The sequence below is a fragment of the Hypanus sabinus genome, chromosome X2 (genome assembly GCF_030144855.1).
Source record: "Hypanus sabinus isolate sHypSab1 chromosome X2, sHypSab1.hap1, whole genome shotgun sequence".
In the NCBI taxonomy this organism is placed as follows: Eukaryota; Metazoa; Chordata; class Chondrichthyes; order Myliobatiformes; family Dasyatidae; genus Hypanus; species Hypanus sabinus.
In genome coordinates, this window is record NC_082739.1 from 25,031,722 (window position 1) to 25,052,119 (window position 20,398).

The 20,398-nt window shown below is 42.7% G+C and overlaps 1 long non-coding RNA gene across 1 annotated transcript in view; it reads right to left on the reverse strand.

Annotated features, from left to right (window-relative positions):
* The window catches only part of LOC132385303 (uncharacterized), a 44,532-nt gene extending 24,417 nt beyond the window's left edge, over positions 1 to 20,115 (reverse strand). The window contains exons 1-2 of the long non-coding RNA XR_009509144.1: positions 20,060 to 20,115; positions 1,003 to 1,154 (exon numbers count right to left, since the gene is read on the reverse strand). This is a non-coding gene — a long non-coding RNA (uncharacterized LOC132385303). The remainder of the gene's footprint in view (positions 1 to 1,002; positions 1,155 to 20,059) is intronic.
* Between the last annotated feature and the right edge of the window lie 283 nt (positions 20,116 to 20,398).

Below are 20,398 nucleotides of genomic sequence, written 5' to 3' on the forward strand. Positions count from 1 at the left end.
TTGGTATGAGCCCCCAAATCCTAAGAACCTTCTACAGGGGCACAATTGAGAGCATCACTGCCTGGTATGGGAACTGTACCTCCCTTAATTGCAGGACTCTGCCGAGTGGTGTGGACAGCCCAGTACATCTGTAGTTGTGAGCTTCCCATGATTCAGGACATTTACAAGGACAGGTGTGTAAAAAGGGTCTGAAGGATCATTGGGAACCCAAGTCGCCCCAACCACAATCTATTCCAGCTGATGCCATCCGGGAAATGTTACCGCAGCCTAAAAGCCAGGACCAACAGGCTCCAGGACAGCTTCTTCCACCAGGTCGTCAGACTGATTAACTCATGCTGATCTGAGTGTATTTCTATGTTACATTGACTGTTCTATTTATTATAAATTATTATAAATTACTATGATTGTACATTGCACATTTAGATGTAGACGTAATGTAAAGATTTTTACTACTTGTGTATGTGAAGGATGTTTCAAAGGTTTCAAAGGTAAGTTTAATGTTAGAGAAATATATACAATATACATCCTGAAATTTCTTTGCAACCATCTATGAAAACAGAGGAGTGCCCCCAAAGAATGAATGGCAGTTAAATTTTAGAACCCTAAAGCCCCCTAGCTCCCCCCCACGCATAAACAACAGCAAAGCAACCCTCCCCCGCCATCAAAAAAAGCATCAGTACCCCCCCCCATGAGCACTCAAGCATGCAGCAAAGCATCAATAAAGACACAGACATGCAGTACCCCGAAGATGACTCGTTCAGCTGGTATTCAACATACCACAGGTTCTCTCTCCCTAATAAGGGAAAAAGAAGTGTCCCTGTTTCACAGCAAGAGGGGAGACATAAGAAACAACTCACTGATTTATGACTTTAAAAGTCCATTGCGTCGCTTCTTCCTAGCTCTGTGTCCAAAGAACTTGGGTCTCTGGGCACACAGCCAGCTTGCTGCTTTTGATTTTCTGTGAACTCCCATGACACACCAATTTCCTGCGGAGGCACTGACCTTGAGTCCACCTGCCTCCAGAGCCACAAAATCCCAGAATTCCAAAGGCGAGCTGGTCTTCTAGGCTGCGTACTTGGCATATCGAATAGTGGCCATTCCTGTGAAGAACCGTAGTTAGCGTGTAACTCCAGGTCAGGGTCTTCAAAAGAACCCTGAAAGGGAAAAATAGAGATATTAAAGTTAGAAATAGAGCTGTTTCCAAAGATGCAAGCAAAGGCGCCAGTAACCCTCCTAAGCTCCACTTTTGTAAGAAAATGAAGCCAATTCAATGCATTTCATGAGGTTTCGATGTACATGTGTGGAATAAAGAAAGGTTATCTCTGAGGCTTTGGTATTTTGTCCAAATTTGCCCTCTTTTTTTGTCAAGTCTAGACTGTGAGAGTCAATTGGCTGAGTATTAGTGGAATGCAACACAGACATTTTCAATGTTTCCCTCATTTGTACTTTCAGTGTCGGGGCAGAGAGCAGCAGCACATAAATCTAATTTTTTAATGACATCTCCCTGGCCCGGAGAGATTGAAGATGATGTGTCATCACTATCGTTGTCTCAACTGAACACGGCTCACATAGAACAAAACCTAGAGACTACCCCAATGGAATGTGTTAGTTAGTCATTTCTGCAATGTTAAGATTTGTAGCTTCAAAACACTAAACTATTTCAAAGGAAGACAGGGGAGTCTGAAACGTGAGTCTAACTTTGTGATTTCTATAAGCGAGGCAGACACATATCATGTGGGAGCATCATGACTTAATATGTAAATGGTTCAAACATCAGAGGTACAAAGTGACTGAAGGAATCCTTGTGCAAGACTCCCAGAAGGTTAATTTACAGGTTGAGTGTGGTAAAGAAGGCAAATGCAACTTTCGCATTTATTTCAAGGGGAATAGAATATAAAAGCAAGGAGATAATGCTGAGGCTTTATAAGACACTAGTCAGGCCGCACTTGGAGTCTTGCCAACAGCTTTGGATCCCATATCTCAGAAAGGATGTGTTGTCATTGGAGAGTCCAGAGGAGGTTCACAAGAATGATTCTGGGAATGAAGGGGTTAACATATGAGGACCATTTGGCAGCTTTGGGCCTGTACTCACTGGAATTTAGAAGAATGTGTGGGGATTTCATTGAAATCTACTGAATGTTGAAAGGACTAGATAGGGTGGATGTGGATAGCATGTTACCTACGGTGGGGGTATCTAGAACTAGAGGGCACCACCTCTAAATTGAGGGGCAACCTTTTGGAACAGAGGTAAGGAGGATTTTTTTTGGCCAGAAAGTAGTGAATCTGTGGAATGTTCTGCCACAGATTGTGGTAGCCAAGTCCGTGTGCATAGTTAAGGTGGAAGTTGATTGTTTCCTGATTAATCAAGGTATCAAAGATATAGCGAGAAGGCAGGTGTTTGTGATTGAGTAGGATCCAGGATGAGCCATGATGGAATGGTGGATCAAACTCGATGGGCTTAATGGCCTAGTTCTGTTCCTTTGTCTTATGGTCTTATGAACAAAGTGATGGATGTCTGGAATGTGCTGCTTGGTGGTGGTAGAGGCAGATAGATTAGGGACATTTAAAAGACTCTTAGATAGGCACATGAATGATAGAAAAATAGAGGTTTATATTGGAGGGAAGGGTTAGATTGATCTTAGTGTAGGTTAGGACAACATCATGGACTAAAAGGCCTGTAATGTTCTATATACTACAAGTGTATATAATTAACATATGGGGTGGTGAACTTTATAGAGGTAAGTTGGTGTATCCTTTCCCACCTGATGGTTGCCAACACTTCAGCCTTGTGTTTGACCCTATTTTATCTGAGAGTAACATTTCTTAGCGTCTCTTCCTCAGTTAACTATCTTTTCATCTTCCCTGCAATCAGAAAATGAAGTCGCATCTGATTGTAAAAATTATTTCTAAGTGCCAGATCATCCAGACCACTGTGGAAAAGTGAGGGAAGTGATCCAATGTGCAATCAAATGTACAACTTGCTCTGCAGCATTCTCAGTCCCAATTCTGAAGTGTTCAGTTACCCTGGTGGAGAGAACCATAAATGACACTGTGAACAAGTGCTATTGTATGCTGAGATCGTAATGAATGTTTTCCAAATAAAGCTGGAGTATTTTTAAATGATAATTTGATTTTTCATGGCTGATTGAATTTTTTGAATTGAAGTGTTTGAGCTAAATTACTATAATTATACAATGTTTAAACTTCTGAACTCTGGTCTACTCTGATGCTATTCTGATGTAGCTACACTCTGAGCTAATGCTGTCAGCAAGACATTCCCCATTCTGTCGTCCCCTCATTTAATTCAAAAAGAAATTAATGAAAGATTGTGAAGGTCTGTACACTCCAATAAAACAGAATTTCTGTCAGTCTCCAATCTCAATTCACATAATTAATTTCAATTAACTGTGGCAGCATGGTAGGAAAGCGGTTAGCATGACTCTCACAGCTCAGGATGTTCTGGAGATCAGAGTTTACTTCCGGTGGCACCCATAAAGAATTTCTGCGTTCTCTTGAACCACATGGTGTTCAGGTTTTCTCCCCAATTTCAGAGACATACTGGTTAGTAGGTTAATTGCACATTGTAAATTGTCCTGTGATTAAGCTAGGGTTAAATAAGTAGTTTGCTAGGTACTGAGGCTGTGAGTCAGCAAGGCCTGTTCGTCACTGCATCCCTAAATAAAGTAAAATAAATTAAATTACATTCAACCCAGGTAAGTGTGAGGTAGTTCATTTTGTAGGTCAAATATGATGGCAGAATATAGTATTACTGATAAGATTCTTGACAGTGTGGAGGATCAGAGGGATCTTGGGGTCCGATTCCATAGGACAAAGCTGCTACGCAGGTTGATTCTATGGTTAAGAAGGCGTACGGTGTATTGGCCTTAATCAATCGTGGAATTGAGTTTAAGAGCCGAGAGGTAATGTTGCAGCTATATAGGACCCTTGTCAGACCCCACTGGGAGTAATGTGCTCAGTTCTGGTCACCTCACTACAGGAAGGATGTGGAAACCGTAGAAAGGGTGCAGAGGAGATTTACAAGGATGTTGCCTGGATTGAGGAGCATGCCTTATGAGAATAGGTTGAGTGAACTCGGCCTTTTCTCCTTGGAGTGATGGAGGATGAGAGGTGACCTAATAGAGGCATGTGAGTGTAGTGTAGGCCTCCGTTAGTCTCGATAGACCATGGATTTGCACCTTGGAAAGTTTCTGGACAAGGTTTTTTATTAAAATGGAAGACTGGCAGTTGCCTAAGCTGCAAGTCTCCCCTCTCCATGCCACCAATGTTGTCCAAAGGGAGGGCATTAGGACCCATATGCCAGTGTCGTCGCAGAGCAATGTGTGGTTTAGTGCCTTGCTCGAGGCCACACACGCAAGCCCCAGCCAAGGCTCGAACTAGCAACCTTCAGATTACTAGACAAACGCCTTAACCACTTGGCCACGCACTGATAGAGTATACAAGACCTCTATCATTGATCATGTGTATAGTCAGTGGCTTTTTCCCAGGGCTGAAATGGCTAGCACTAGAGAGCACAGTTTTAAGGTGCTTGGAAGTAGGTACAAAGGAAATTACAGGGGCAATTTTTTTTTATGTAGAGAGTGGTGAGTGCATGGAATGGACTGCCAGCGATGGTGATGGAGGCGGATACAATAGGGTTGTTGTTTTTTTTTTATATAAACAGACTCCTGTACAGGTACATGGAGCTTGGAAGAATAGAGTTCTATTGGTAACCATAGGTGATTTCTAAAGTAAGGACATGTTCGGCACAGCTTTGTGGGATGAAGGGCCTGTATTGTGCTGTAGGTTTTCTATGTTTCTATGTTCCTAAATTTAAAAGGCTGGACATCACATTTATATAATCCAAACAAGATCTACTGTGCATTATTCATTGAGTCTGAATAACTATAATCTGTTACTGGAAACTTTATTGCTGCTGATCAGATACCTCAAAAATCAGTTTTTTGAGGACTTGATGAAAGGTCTCAGCCCAAAATGTTGACTCTTTTCCATAGATGCTGCCTGCCTGACCTGCTGAATTCCTCCAGCATTTTGTGAGATTCCCTTCTTTCATTGAGAAGAACATAGAAAAGCCTGAATGCAGTACCGCCAGGTTGAAGGGCAACTTCTATCCCATTGTCATAAGACTGTAGTTCCCTGATACAGAAAGATAGACACATGACTTCACAATCTACAATACTGTGCAAAAGTCTTAGACACTCTAGACTTTTCATATGGTTTCAGACTGTATGGCCGCCTGAGATCCCTGATCTCAAATCATTGGGGCAGTCTGGGATTAATTGGAGAGACAGTAGCAAGCAAGATGGCCAATGTCTACTAAAGAACTGTGGCAAGTTCTCCAAGATGCTTGGAACAATTTATCAGCCAATTTTCTTATAAAACTACATGACAGTGTACCAAAGAGAACTGATGCAGTTTTAAAGGCAAATGATGGTCACACCAAATATTGATTTGATTTATTTTGTTACTCTTTACTGCTGTCATAAGGTGGGCATTGGGAGTGGACCCATATGCAAGACACAGACACTAAACTACCAGGAACAGGACTAGGCATGAGAAGGAAGCAAGGGAAATGAGGAAAAGGATGCTGGACATGACATGGGCCCCAGACAAGACAAGGATCCCGGGCCTGGGCTAGGACTTGACAAGGACAGCGCAACCAGGACATGGAACTGGGAATTAGGAGCCTGGGCTTGGACTCCGAGCCAGAGACTGGACAAGGACCCAGAACCTGGGTCTTGACTCGGGCTTGGACTCCAGAACCCAGCATGGACATGACGTGGCTACAGGACAGGATGTGAGACTCCTGAACAGGACAAGGGAACCCCAGCACAGGATGAGGGAATCCCAGCACTGGGCTGGGTGAGGCATATCAACAAGACAAGAACACAGAACCTTGGTCAAAGGAGAACAGGAACACAGAACACAGAGCCTGGGTCAAGGGAGAACAGGAACATGGAACACCAAGCCAGGACCCCTCCATGGGTACAGGACGTAGGGCCAGGACTCATTACACAGAACACTGAACACGACAAGATAGTTCCCAATGCTAGGTAGCAGCAAAACAGCCAGACCTACCTAACAAAGGCATGGACACAACAAGACAGTTCCCAATGCTATGTAGCAGCAAAACAGCTAGACCTACCTAGCAAAGGCACAGACACATCAAGGCAGTTCCCAATGCTAGGTAGCGGCAAAACAGCATGGACACAGACAGACAGTTTCAAACAGGGCAAGGCTCCAGGCAGAGGCAGGACAAGGTGAAGGGAAGAGATACAGACAGGAACAATCCAGCAGCCAGAGGCTGAATCTTGAAGCTATTTATGAAGCCAGACCAAACGAGAATCAGCTGCCTCAACAGAAACTGGGGAAACCCAGAAAACCCGGAATAAGGAATATGGACTGGACCGTGAACCGGAATGTGGATTTCACGGACTGGACCATGACATGCTCTTTATAGAAATGTCTTCAGTATTTAGAAACTATTTCCTGAGAAGTTTGTGGAGATTCAGCATGACATGAAAGACCCTAACATTCTATAGATGTGTAGTTGTAAGTGTACTGATTGGTTGCATTATGGCCTGGTACGGGAACACCATTACCTTTGAGAGGAAAATCCTACAAAAGGTAGTGGATCCTGCCCAGTAAATCACGGGTAAAGCCCTCCCAACCATTGAACACAACTATAAGAAATATTGTCGTAGGAAAGCAGTATCCATCATCAAAGACCCTCACCATCCAGGCCAAACTCTTTTCTCGCTGCTGCCATCAGGTAGAAGGTACAAGTGCCTCAGGACTCACACCACCAGGTTCAAGAACAGTTACTACCCCTCAACCATCAGGCTCTTGAACAAAAGGAGATAGCTACACTCATCTATTGAGATGTATCCAAGCTACTTTAATGACTCTTTATCTTGATATTTCATGCTCTCACTACTTATTGCTATTTACTTATATTTGCATTTGCACAGTTGGTTGTTCTTTGATCCTGTTTATAGTTACTGTTCTATAGATTTATTCAGTATGCCTACAGGAAAAAGCATCTGAGGGTTGTACGTGCTGATAATAAAATTTACTTTGAACTTTGAACTTCGTACTTTGAATTTTTCATTCCATTATTTTTGGAAGTATCTTCACTTTACAGATTTTTGCACGTGTCTAAGACAGTACTGAATGTTATTATGAGCTTGCAACTTTAGCTGCTTTACACTTTCTCTGTAGCTGTGACACTTCATTCTGCATTGTTATTGTTTTAGCTCGTTCTACCTCCATGCACTGTGTAATGAATTAATCTGCATGAACAGTATGTAAGACAAGGTTTACACTGTATCTCAATACATATGACATTCCTAAGCCAATGCTAATTCCAATTCTAGATCCTCCATAGACACTCTTGGGCCATTGTGACTCTGTGTCGCTCCAGATTCCAATATCTGCAGTGTCTTGTGTCTCAAGGTAAGATTAGCTTTATTGGTCACGAGCACATTGAAACATACAGTGAAATATATCAAAACAAATCAAGAAGGATCGTGCTGGGGCCAAGCTTCCAGCACAACAGAGCATGCCCAAAATTTTGAACTGTAATGCATACATCTTTGGAATATAGGAGGACGGAAACCTCCTTGAACTGTCTTTGTTCAGTTCAGGCAGTTGCTAACGATGAACTCAACCTTCCCGGTGCTTTGATTAAGGCTCCTAATATAAATAAGAACAGAACACATCCCATGATAACAGACTTGGTATTTGCAGCCACAATTTTCAAAATATACTTATTATCAAAATGCATATATGTCACCATGTACTACCCGGAGATTCATTTTCCTGCAGGCAGTTACAGTAGAACAAAGAAACACAATAGAATCACTGAAAAACTGCACACAAAGATGGACAAACAACAATTGTGCAAACAAACAAACATGTAAATACGATAAAACTAAACAGTTGTAATAAATAAATAAACAAACAAACAAATAATACTCAGATCATTAGTTGTTGAGTTCTTGAAAGTGAGTCCATAAGTACTGTTAATCAGTTCAGTGTTGTGGTGAGCGAAGTTATCCATGCTAGTTCAGGAGTCTGATGGTTGAGGGGTAATAACTGTTCCTGAACCTGATGGTGTAGGATCTAAGGCTCCTTCCTGATGGCAGCAGTGGGAAGAAAGAATGGCCTGGATGGTAGGGGTCTTTGATGATGGATGCTGCTTGTTTTTAGCAGTGCTCCTTGTAGATGTGCTCAATTTTGATGACTGAATTTTGTGCTTCTGATGTTCAGTGATTAAATATATTTATTTATTGAGATACAGAGCACAGAATAGGTCCTTCAGACTCTTTGAGCCATGCCGCTCAGCATGATTTAATCCTACCCTAATCATGGGACAATTTACAGTGATCAATTAACCTACCAACTGATATGTCTTTGGACAGTGGGAGGAAACTGGAGCACCCGAAGGTCACGGGAAGAATGTATAAACTCCAAAGAGGCAGCAGCAGGAATTGAACTTGGATCACCTGTACTGTAAAGTGTTGTGCTATCATGCCGCAAGGAATTTGAAGACATTTAAGCAAGGAATATTTATTTCAAGAGGCACAGTCAAGCTGAAATGAAGGACTATGTCTCCTGTTAGCATTTAGATTCATTACATGTCTGCTTACTGAATTTCTTCTGCCTGAAATTGTAGAGGTTAAAATCTATGTGCAAAATTAACTACCTGGTTTGACACTATCGTTATGAAGCAGCCAAGAATTCCTTTGCAAGTCATATGGTCTAGCCTGAGGCTATTTCCTGAATTACATTCTGTGGAAACCAATTAAGACCAAATGAGCCAAATTAATCATAGGAAAATATGGTAATTGAATGCAATTCAGCTACTGTTACTGCTTATGCAACTGCAATATTTTAGGGTGGATGCCACGTTGATTGGAATTGATGCATCAGGTCAGAAGGGAAAAGGGTGAAGCACAGCATTCCATTACGGCACATGAGGGAGGTAGCTTCACCGATCCAGTGATCTGTGATGCTACGCACATCAATTTTCATTTAAATTGGAAACAACATCCGTGATTGTGCGCCACGGTCGCGTACCCGTTAGTGTGACACCCCCACAGCTCAGAGCGTACCGGAGATTGGAGTCCAATTCTGCTGCTATTCTGTACATCCTCCCTATGGAATGCTAGGGTTTTACCCGCATGCTCCGGTTTCCTTCCACAATCCAAAGATGTACCGGGTAGGTTCATTAGTCATTACAAATTGTCTGTGATTAGATTAGGGTTAATTGGGGCAGTGTGGCTTGAAGGGCCTACTCCATTCAGTATTGTTCAATAAAATTATACAAATAAATAACTGCTACTGGCTGGTGAAGGAATGTAAATTGTCCCTTGCCATCCAGGATGTTATTACCATCATGGAAGAGGTACAGGATCCTAAAGACACACTCAACATCTTAGGAATAGCTTCTTGTCCTTCACCATCAGATTTCTGAATGAACCATGAACTCATTAACACTACCTCACTTTTGCTCATATTTTGCACTACTTATTTATTTTATATATTTCATATTTTAATTTATATTTTTTATATTTCTTCCACAAATTTCACAATATAAACACAAGAGGTTTTGCAGATGCTGGAAATCCAGAACAACACACACAAAATGCTGGAGGAACTCAGCTGGTCAGGGAGTGTCTATGTAGGGGAATTCAACTATGTAGTCAACATTTTGGTCTGAGACCGGGCACAAATTTCACAATATATGTCAATGATAATAAATCTGATTCTGGTGTGACTGATACATTTTTCATTATGTATCCATAAATGTATTTCATTTTAAATGTCCCCCTTCTTAAGAGGGGCTGCCTATTTGATGTTTGCAAACAGCCCTATTAGGGATATTGGCAGCAACTAGCAGCCCTGAATTATTCACCAGTATTTCATTCTGAACTTATTGCTTCGTCAATAGTGTGGACTAAATGTAAGTTCAAGCTCCAAAGAAAAGTCTCTTGTTCCAGCCTCAGTACAGGTAGAGCATCATGATGAACCAACAAAATTCCAACAGTCCTCACAACTGTCAGATGATATTTTGTGGAAATGAAATAATTTTGAAGGTTTCTACCCACTGAGTGATTGCATGCTGCATTAGGCAAGATTAACTGCTTAGTGCACAGACAGCTCTAGGAAGTAGTCATTTTCACAGTCACCTGTTTTGGAAACCATAGTGATTTGTGGCCATTTTTAACTGAAAAGGAAAATAATAATTAGAGAGAGCAGATCAGTGGAATCCTGGTCACATTCCGAAGCACTGCTCATCTTACTCCCCCTCCAAACGCTTGCCTTACTCTTCACCATTGATCCTTCTCAACCATCCTCCAATTCCTAGCCTATCCTAACCTTTTTGATAAAGGGTCTCGGCCCGAAACGTTGACTGCTCTTTTCTCACAGATGCTGCCTGACCTGCTGAGTTCTTCCAGTGTTGTGTACCTATTCTAACCTGTGATTGGTGAGTCAAGGGGTTGAGGCTTGAAGGTCAAACCACTAAGCAGTGAGTCCTGGAGTCGATTCCCAGAGGACAAAACCAAAGGTTGAAGCTGAGAGCTCAGTAACTCCAGCAGTAGAAAGCCCGAAAAGCCAAACACCAAACTTGGCAATCCCAGAGGTAGAGGCCCAAAGGTCAAGTCTGCGACTCCAGGCCAGGGACTGGTAGAGGCCCAAAGGTCAAGTCTGCGACTCCAGGCCAGGGACTGGAGGTTGGACGGCCAGTGTCTGTGAATCTGAGATTCCGGGGCCAAGGACTGGAGGTCTGGAGGCAGCCTGTCCTGGGCTTCCGTTGCCGTCTGTGTGGGTGAGTGGGGTTGGGTGGGAAAGGGGTTTGTTTTGCTGTTGTCTTGTTTTGTTCTGTTGTTGTTGTTGCTTGTGTAACGCTCAGCTATATCAGCTCGTATGTATCTAGGGGAGACCCCGTTCCCCGCCCAACCTTGTCTCACGGTTGTGTCGGTTGCTGTGCAATGCCACCTGATACGGCCTCAAACATCAATCATCAGCCAGCACACAATGTACATTTTACAAATTACACTTTATAAATCTTACTAGAACTAGGTAATTAATAGCGATACAATATATATGAAAGAAAAGAAAGAAAAGGTGCCAAAACTTATCAGAGTTCAGTCAATTTGTGCACAACCATTGGAGCTCAACTATCGAAGTCTTCGGTCCACTATTTGATCTTCTCCAACTTCCTCAACCTGCCGCCTGGGACCAACCTTGGTGGACAACCAGAGCACATCCAGCATGTCCTCCTGTCCTCGCGATCTCCCCCTCCAACTCCCCAAAAGTTCGCGCAACACTAGCTTACAGACCCACAAGAAAGAATAACATCTGTCCCAATTGGTCAACAAGTGAATACAATTCTCATTATCAGTAATTATAACCCAAACAAGCTTTGAGAGAAAGCACTCTCTCACCAGTTACCATAACAAAGAAGCATTCTCACTTTTAACAAAACAAAGAAGCCATTTTGATTAACATATGTAGTAACATAGAGAAGAAACCCCTTACATTTGAATTGTTCTGTTGAAAGTGATGGGCATGCTATGCTTGTGTGGTAATATGTGACAACACTTGCGGGCTGCTCCCAGCACATCCTTGGATGTGTTGATTGTTAATGCAAATTGCATATTTCATTGTGCGTACATGTGATAAATAAATCAGAATCATCTAAAGCTTACATACTATTGCTTGGCCCACAATTACAAACCTTGGCTATTTATAAAAACAACTTAAAAAAAATTCCTTTCTGCATTCTCCCTGCTTCCTCAACAGTATCTGTCCCTCCGGTGTGGCTGGGAGGGGGGAATGGAGTTTGTTGTGTGTATTGGTGTGGCTGGGAGGGGGGAATGGAGTTTGTTGTGTGTATTGGTGTGGCTGGGAGGGGGAATGGAGTTTGTTGTGTGTATTGGTGTGGCTGGGAGGGGGGATGGAGTTTGTTGTGTGTATTGGTGTGGCTGGGAGGGGGGATGGAGTTTGTTGTGTGTATTGGTGTGGCTGGGAGGGGGAATGGAGTTTGTTGTGTGTATTGGTGTGGCTGGGAGGGGGAATGGAGTTTGTTGTGTGTATTGGTGTGGCTGGGAGGGGGAATGGAGTTTGTTGTGTGTATTGGTGTGGCTGGGAGGGGGGATGGAGTTTGTTGTGTGTATTGGTGTGGCTGGGAGGGGGAATGGAGTTTGTTGTGTGTATTGGTGTGGCTGGGAGGGGGGAATGGAGTTTGTTGTGTGTATTGGTGTGGCTGGGAGGGGGAATGGAGTTTGTTGTGTGTATTGGTGTGGCTGGGAGGGGGAATGGAGTTTGTTGTGTGTATTGGTGTGGCTGGGAGGGGGGAATGGAGTTTGTTGTGTGTATTGGTGTGGCTGGGAGGGGGGAATGGAGTTTGTTGTGTGTATTGGTGTGGCTGGGAGGGGGGAATGGAGTTTGTTGTGGTCTGTGTTGTTCTGCTGAGCATAATGTACGTGGAATGTTGGCGCGGATCCTGTTCTGGCCCAGCACAGACTTGGGTGTGTTGGCTGTGAATGCAAATGACACATTTCACTGTATGTTTCAAAGTACATGTGATAAATAAATCAGAATCTGAATCTTATGCATTTTTTAGCAAGTCAACAGTAGCCTGTTTGCTCTTTCTGATCCTGTTCTAGGTTCTACACCCTTTCATTGATTAATTTTCACCTTCACCTTGAAATGGTGAATTACATTAGCTGCCTATTACATTGAAAATAATCCCATCCCCCTCCCCTCTTTTACTCTTCCACTCTGGCCTCTTACCTCTTCTCACCTGTGTATTATACCTGGGTCCCCTTCCTCTTCCTTTTCTCCTATTGTCCACTCCCGTCTCCTATCAGATACCTTCCTCTCCAACCCTTTACCTTTCCTAACCACCCGGATTCACCTAGTACCTTCTAACTATCCTCATTCCCCTCTCCCCACCTTTTTATTCTGGCATCTTCTCCCTTCCTTTTCAGTCATGAAGAAGGTTCTTGAGCCAAAATGGTGACTGTTTGTTCATTTCCATAGCTGCTGCCTGACCTGCTGAGTCCCTTCAACATATTGTATGCGTCAGCTCCCTGATTTGCCATCTGACCGAAAATATCTCCCATATCATAAATTACGGCTGGGTGGGCAAACTTAGTAATCAACTTGCACACAAAATTCATAGACCAGCCCAGCATAGGAACAATCCTTTCAATTCAGAATGTCTCTCCCAAACACGATGCTGAATTAAACTAAACCTCTTCGGCCTGCACATGACCCATATCCCTCCCATTTCCAGCATATTCACGTATCAGTCTAAAGCATTAGTATCGTAGCTGCTTCCACTACCTCTCACACATATAGAGAAAAGTGCTGGAAATGTGCCAGTAACATCATGAACGATCCCATCCACCCTGCCCATGGACTGTTTGTCCCTCTCCCATCAGGGAGGAAGCTATGTTGCATCCATGCCAGGAACACCAGACTCAAAAACAGTTGCAGTACTTTCCACAAGCAGTAAGGCCGATCAACACCTCCACCCACTAAACCAGTTCTCCACACCCCCAACCACCACTACTTTATCATTTCCTGTCAGGGTCACCTCATGTACAGACACTCCTGTGCCTAGTGTCACTTTATGGACATACAATTGATATATGTATATAAGCCATCTTATGCACTGTATTTATGTTTATTCTGTGAAAGAATCTTAGGCATTTATATATACAGTAGCTAGGGTGCTTAAGACTTTTGCACAGTACTGTAGTAATTTTCTGTATTGCACTGTACTGCTGCCACAAAAAAATCATGACATGTGTGAGTGTTGATAAACCTGAAGGAGCAGAGAGCATCAGAGAGATGTTCTGTAATGATCAATAAACTAATTGTTTGGAATTAAATGACTTTGTCTGGTGTCTCAGGGCTGGGTGTGTCTGTACCCGCTCTACCAAACCCCACCCTGGCACTCCTTCTCTGCCTCCTGTTCCACACCCCTCCTGTGGCACTCCACCCCCACCATTCCCAACAAACGTTTGCTCTCTCCAGATTTACAAACCTGACAAATACAGTACTGTGCAAAAGTCTTAAGCACCCTAGATATATGTATATACATCTGTCTAAGGCTTTTGCACAGCACTGTATTTATTGTGTTTTTTTATTATTATGTTATTTTTATTATATTTTGTGCTACATTGGATCAGGAGTAACAATTTTTTTTGTTCTCCTTTACACTAATGTATGGAAATGACATTAAACAATCTTGAATCTAGAACCTGGAAACCCACTCTGAGCACCAACCACTGTCTGTGTGAAATAAAACTTGCCCCTACATCTCCTTTAAACCTGTCCTCTTGCACCTTGAAGCAATGTCCTCTAGTTTTTTACATTTCTACCCAGGGAAGAAAGACCCTGGCTGCTACTCTCTACGTGTCTGTGTCTTGCATAATTTTATAAACTTCCATCAGGTTCCTCAGCCTCTGATGCTCCAGAGAAAACAACCCAAGTTTGTCCTGCCGAAGGGTCTCAGCCCGAAACATCAACTATACTCTTTTCCATAGACATTGCCTGGCCTGCTGAGTTCCTTCAGCATTTTCATGTGTGTTGCTTGAATTAACAGCATCTGCAGATTCTCTCTTGTTTCCATGTTTGTCCAACCCCTAATTCAGGCATCCCATCCCGGTAAATTTTTTCATACCTTTCCCGTAGACTTCACATCCTTCCTGTAATAGGATGGGAAGAATTGTACACAATTGATGAGTGTGCTCTCATCAGCCTTTAATCTGGCTACAACATGACTCGCTGACTCTTATACTCAACACCCTGACTGATAAAGGCACAGCTAAGGGACTCGACAACTCAGTATTATCTATCTATCCATCTACCCATCTATCTTTGTGCATGTTGTCCTTTGCACGTTGGTTGTTTGACTGTCTTTGTTTGTACATAAATTTTCTTCGAATCTATTGTATTTCTTTGCTTTCCTGTGAATACCTATACGAAAATGAATCTCAGGGTTGTGTATGGTGATGCATACCTACTTTGATGATAAATTTACTTTATACTTGACTTTGCCTTCTTTACCACCCTGTCTACTTGTGTGGCCAGTTCCAGGAGCTAATGGTTTGGACCCTAAGACCCTGCTGTATTTCAGTACTGTTAAGTGCTCTTCCTTTAACTGTGTGCTTTTCACTAACATTTGAAATTCTATAAGACAATGGAACTTATGCTTTTATGAGAATATTTCAGTGGAAGAACGTTGTCTCGAGCACTGAGAGCTGTGTTTTGAAATGTGTTGGGAATGTTTAAAATCCAGCTGAACTGCAAACTAGGATCTTAATTTAACAGCACATCCTTATTGCCACCGACGTCTCGGTATAACTTGCTGCAACTTTAACCAACAACTTTCTGACTGGGGTGATGGTGGTACAAGTTGAGGCACTGATTGAATCCTTCACTTTCAACTAAATGATGAAATGGCTTTGCATAAAATAAGCCAATTTCCTTGAAAACGGAATTTGACCTCATTAATTGTTCCATTAATTTACTCTGATTGAAGGAAGATTGGATGATTGAACACAGACCCTGTAGCTTTACCGTTTATAGCAGGGGTGTCAAACTCATTTTAGGTCACAGGCTGGATTGGGCAAAATGCGACTTCATGTAGTCTGGGTCAGTTGTGCACGCACATGTGCTCCCACAGCTCTCGTTGCCTCCGTTTTTTCAGCCTGCTCTCATGTGTCTCGGTCTCTGCTATAACTACAAAGTGTTTCTCTTTACAAATTCCATTTCTTATGAAGAAGATTGCCGAGCAAGCGTTATTTTTACCATTGGTATTAACTTTCAGTCGTAGGCTATAAGTAAGTTGTGATGAGAGACAGAGAAAACGATGTTATTTTGGCTAAGATTGTTTTGGGAGCCACACCCTTCCCATTAATAAACCGTTTGAAATCGCACATTAGCAGACACAAATGTAGACCTAATGAAACAAATTGTAAATGTAGGCTGCACAACTGCACCTAATTTTAATAGCTTGCTTCCAGCAATCAAACTCAATGAACACAGTCAGCCTCTAATTTTTATTGAAATGATCACATTTACAATAATAGAATAGTCAGGGAATGAATGAATTACAATATTATGACACTCAATATTTCATAATGCATTTTGCAGTGCTTCGAACAGTGTCACTCATGTTACACCTGCTGCTTCCAGACACCTGACATCTGTTGGTTTTAACCAGCCTGTCAACATCAGGGACCATTTTCTGGGCAGTCATGATTTTCATAATGTCATTTAGATGTCTGTGTGTCAGCTGCGAGCACAGTTTGGATGTTAATGTTCATTATGGAGAACGCCTGCTCACAGAGATATGTTGTCCTGAACATGCAAAAGATCTTTGAGGCAAAGTTTGTCATCTTGGGGTACATCGGTCCCAGGTATTGATAGCATGAGTCCAGACCCACAGTCTCAAATTTATATTTCAAAGCCGAGTTACACTGACTTTCAATTAGTTCCATTTGGAGTTCCTCCAGCACATCTGATGCTGCGGTGACGGCAAACGGCGGACAAAATAGTGAGAATTCCTTCTTGAGCTGAGTGAAGACTTGGAAACGATTCTGAAACTCACTTTTCAGCCGTGATATTTTGTCCTTGTACCTGTCCATGTTGTCATTATTCCCATGAGCGACACACACAGACTGCAAAGAGGGGAAATGAGCAGGGTTGCTCTGGGATAGTTGCATCTCCCACAGGCCTAATTTAATTTGAAAGGTACGAATGTTGTCGTAGTATTCCATAATGAGTTTGTTGCAGCCTTGCATGTTAACATTAAGCACACTTAACTGTTCTGTTATATTCACCAAAAATGCTAAATCATGAAGCCAGTCTGGGTCATCCATCTCTGCCACTGGCTTCCCTTTCTCAATCATGGATAGTCCAATTTCCGCACGTAATTTAAAAAACGTTTGCGCACAAACCCTCTGCTTAACCAGCGGACTTCAGTGTGGCAGGGTGGGCCGTGCCCAATGTTACTTTCGGACAAAAGAGTGTCAAATTGCTGGTGGTTGAGTTCCTTAGCTCTAATAAAATTAACTATTTTGATTACTACATCCATGACATTGTCCATTTTCAGACTTCTGCTACATAACACCTCTTGGTGTATAATACAATGAAAATTCCAGAATTCCTGCTCTGGATTCTCTGTCTGAACTTTCTCTCTGAGTTTCGCAACAACTACTGCCTTTTTCCCGACCATGGATGGTGCACCATCTGTTGCCATGCTGACAGCGTGACTAGTCAACCCCCACTCCATCCAAGGCCTCAACGAGGCCGGAGAAAATGTCGTTCGCCGTTGTGGTGTTTGTCATGGACACCATCTCCACAAACTCCTCGGTGACGGTTAAAGACACCATGAATAAATATTCCCAACTGAGCTACATCAGTTACATGACTGTTTGACAAACCTTATTGAATTTTTTGAAGAAGTTACGAGGAACGTTGACGAGGGTAAGGCAGTGGATGTAGTCTATATGGACTTCAGCAAAGCCTTTGACAAAGTTCCACATGGAAGGTTAGTTAAGAAGGTTCAGTCGTTAGGTATTAATGCTGGAGTAATAAAATGGATTCAACAGTGGCTAGATGGGAGATGCCAGAGAGTAGTGGTGGATAATTGTTTATCGGGATGGAGGCCGGTGACTAGCGGGGTGCCTCAGGGATCTGTTTTGGGCCCAATGTTGTTTGTAATATACATAAATGATCTGGATGATGGGGTGGTAAATTGGATTAGTAAGTATGCCGATGATACTAAGGTAGGAGGTGTTGTGGATAATGAGGTGGGTTTTCAAAGCTTGCAGGGAGATTTATGCCGGTTAGAAGAATGGGCTGAACGTTGGCAGATGGAGTTTAATGCTGAGAAGTGTGAGGTTCTACATTTTGGCAGGAATAATCCAAATAGAACATACAGGGTAAATGGTAGGGCATTGAGGAATGCAGTGGAACAGAGAGATCTAGGAATAACAGTGCATAGTTCCCTGAAGGTGGAGTCTCATGTAGATAGGGTGGTGAAGAAGGCTTTTGGAATGCTGGCCTTTATAAATCAAAGCATTGAGTACAGAAGTTGGAATGTAATGTTAAAATTGTACAAGGCATTGGTAAGGCCAAGTTTGGAATATTGTGTACAGTTCTGGTCACCGAATTATAGGAAAGATATCAATAAATTAGAGAGAGTGCAGAGACGATTTACTAGGATGTTACCTGGGTTTCAGCAATTAAGTTACAGAGAAAGGTTGAACAAGTTAGGTCTCTATTCATTGGAGCGTAGAAGGTTGAGGGGGGATTTGATCGAGGCATTTAAAATTTTGAGAGGGATAGATAGAGTTGACGTGAATAGGCTGTTTCCATTGAGAGTAGGGGAGATTCAAACGAGAGGACATGATTTGAGAGTTGGGGGCAGAAGTTTAAGGGAAACACGAGAGGGTATTTCTTTACTCAGAGAGTGATAGCTGTGTGGAATGAGCTTCCTGTAGAAGTAGTAGAGGCCAGTTCAGTTGTGTCATTTAAGGTAAAATTGGATAGGTATATGAACAGGAAAGGAGTGGAGGGTTATGGGCTGAGTGCGGGTAGGTGGGACTAGGTGAGATTAAGAGTTCGGCACGGACTAGGAGGGCCGAGATGGCCTGTTTCCGTGCTGTGATTGTTATATGGTTATCAGTCACGTCGGTGCTCTCATCAATTGCAATAGAGAAGGCAATAAATGACTTCACTTTGTCTTTTAGTTGACTGTTCAAATCTCCTGCAAAGTCCCTGATTCTCTCTGCCACAATATTTCTTGACAACCTGATATTACCAAAAGCCTGTCTCTTCTCAGGGCACAACAGCTCAGCCGCCATCGGCATGAATGCTTTGATGAACTCCCCCCCCGCCGAGTATGGCTTTGACGCAGCAGCTATTTTGCTGGCAATAATATAGCCGGCCTTGACAGCCCCGTCATGAGTCTCTCGACTTTTGGTGAACGCTGATTGCTGTTTTTGCAGAGCTGCTTCAAGTTCGTTTACCTTTTGCGTTCTGAGTCGTCCTGTGTATTTGTCATATTTTTCTCCGTGTGATGTCTCATAGTGTTGTTTGATATTGAACTCTTTTGCCACAGCCACTTGTTGCGAGCATATCAGACACACAGGTTTGCCGTTGACCTCACAGAAGAAAAAACAATCTTTCCAATTATCATTGAATATCCGACCTTCGATGTCAACATTTCTTTTCTTGGAAGGCATTTTGAACCACAGCAGCAAACAGTCTCAGCCTTGCTACAGGTGTTACTGACCCGAGTACTCTGTGTGTCTGTACTGTGTCTGACTACGTAAGTGGGGCCCGAGTGGTCTTCAGTGCAGGGTGGTTGGTGCTTCTGCACAGCGCTTACTGCCGCTTATTGTACGGCTGCTGTACTGAAATGGTCGGAATATACTTTTTTTTCCCCTAAATCATCCCGTGGGCCAGTAGTTTGACACCCCTGGTTTATAGAATGCAGTTTATATAAACTCCGCACCAGCAGAATTCTCACTTGCACTTTTAAATAGAAGATTCACAGCCTATAATTAGGAGAAAAGCAATGTGGTTCTTTTATTGATGTTACTCTTTAGTTATTATTTCTTTAAATGACTTAATTTACTGAATTAATTCTACATATTGGTTCAACCTTATGCAGCTCGTAGCAGTGGCTTTTCTGAATATATAAGACTTCTCAATGATAGATTTAGCAAGAAGGTGGAGATCGTTATGGAAAAGGAAGAAGACACAACACTTTAAAACATGATTGCATCTGAAACTGTGTACTTTAATAGTGAATCATGTCCTGATCTAGTGAATGGCTGCTTTTGACGGTGGGGAATTTCTATTCTTCATCTTCTATTAAGAAACTGACCAATTCTCTTCATAGAATAAAAGAGTTATACAGTACAGAAACAGACCCTTTGGTGCTCCCTCCTTTCTCCTTCCCCTCCTTCCATCTTCCTATTCTGGCCTCTCCCCACTTCCTTACCAATCCTGAAGAGGGTCACAGCCTGAAGCATCAACACACACAAGGTCATTTCTTCGGCAGTTTGAACGGGCACGACTCTGCGCAAGCGCGTGAAGGTCAGCCTGTGAGACAGCGGGAGAGTTTAAAAAGCGAGCAGATTAACCGAGCGGGCGACGAAGTAGTGGGAGACAGAGTAGGAAGGCTTTGGTTTAGGAGGCTGAGAACGAACTTGCTCCCAAGTCAAGAAAGGCCGGTCAGCTCCTTTAAATTAATCTGATTAACTTAGAAGTAGGTCTTTTTCCCCGTGGCGGATCGGCCCGGACAGACGGAGGAACAGCAGGGCTCACACAGCTAACGGTT